Source organism: Myotis davidii, unplaced genomic scaffold, assembly GCF_000327345.1.
Source record: "Myotis davidii unplaced genomic scaffold, ASM32734v1 scaffold1286, whole genome shotgun sequence".
NCBI lineage: Eukaryota > Metazoa > Chordata > Mammalia > Chiroptera > Vespertilionidae > Myotis > Myotis davidii.
In genome coordinates, this window is record NW_006296619.1 from 4,771 (window position 1) to 5,946 (window position 1,176).

General features: G+C 54.9%; 1 protein-coding gene across 1 annotated transcript in view; it reads right to left on the bottom strand.

Moving 5' to 3' along the window:
* Positions 1-275: 275 nt before the first annotated feature.
* Positions 276-1,176, bottom strand: part of LOC102771279 (proteoglycan 3) — a 24,004-nt gene continuing 23,103 nt past the window's right edge. Inside the window, exon 7 of the mRNA XM_015569341.1 lies at positions 276-287. The gene's annotated coding sequence lies outside the window, so the exon portion shown is untranslated. The remainder of the gene's footprint in view (positions 288-1,176) is intronic.

Here is a 1,176-nt window from a genome sequence, read left to right on the forward strand (position 1 = left end):
GTCCTGCCCAGTGTCCAGGGTGGGCCAGGAGCTGCCAGGAAGGATCTTTTCCTTGCCACTGGCTTAGGAGGAGCAGACGAAGGGCAGAAGTCTTTCGCAACATGATTGTTGCCAATAACCACCTGGCAATAGAGAACACAGTGATGCAAACCGTTGGCAGTGTGTGGCCCGTGCCCCCCCTTGCCCTCCAATCGCCATGTTATGTTCGCCACACACCCCACCTGCTTATGTTTGTTGAGTTTTCACCCAGGAAGACAGGGTGCTGAGTGCTTTCTGGGGGCTCCTGGCTAATCCTCACAATGACTCCCAGAGGGAGGTGCTGTCCTCATCCCCACTGCACAGATGAGGAACCTGAGCCTCATCGGGGAAACCACTTGTCTGTATGGCAGTGGGCAGGTGGCAGGGCTGGGATGAGAACTGGGGAAGCCTTTCTCCAGCGTGTATGGCCTTAGCCATAGTCCTGTGTCCCTCACGTCTGGCATTTAGCCATTCCTCATTCACCCATCTCTCCCCCATCCCCTGTCCACACCTTTCATTCACCTGGGCTACTCTCAATTTTCACATCAGTAGCAGAGGAAAAAAAGCAGCCCCAGACACCCAACTGAGTTTCATCTGTGAGGATGGAGAGCCCCCATCAGGCCTAACTCAGGGCACCCCTCACCCTACATCACAACCCTCATCACAGACAGGACGTTGGTTCTCCAGTTGTGGGGAGGCTGTGAGTTTAAGGAGGTATTGCTCAGGCAGCTCAAAGGGACAGTGTGTAAGAGTTCACTTTGCCTTCCCCTTTGCCCTGGGGCCCAGTCCCCCTCACCTCTGGTGGATAGGGTCACACAGTGGCCGTGCCCATGATGATGAGACCAGTGGCTATAATTTACAATGCTCCCATCAATCCAGTGTAACTGGGGGCACTGGAAAAAGAGAGTAGATAGGTGGGGTCAGAGGCTGAGGTCCAGGAAGACAGGCAGATCCAGAGGTTCCAGAAAATGCCCACTGACTGTCCCTTTCTGGGCACTGCCCACCCAGCTAGGAGCCAGGTAACCTGGACACCCACCCCTGAGGGTTTGCAGGGAATGACAGTGGGCGAGCAGTGGTCCCTCCCCGCCTCACACAGCCAGGCTTCTCAAACTTTCTGTGAATACAAGTCTCCTGCAGATCTTTTTAAAGGGGAGAAGA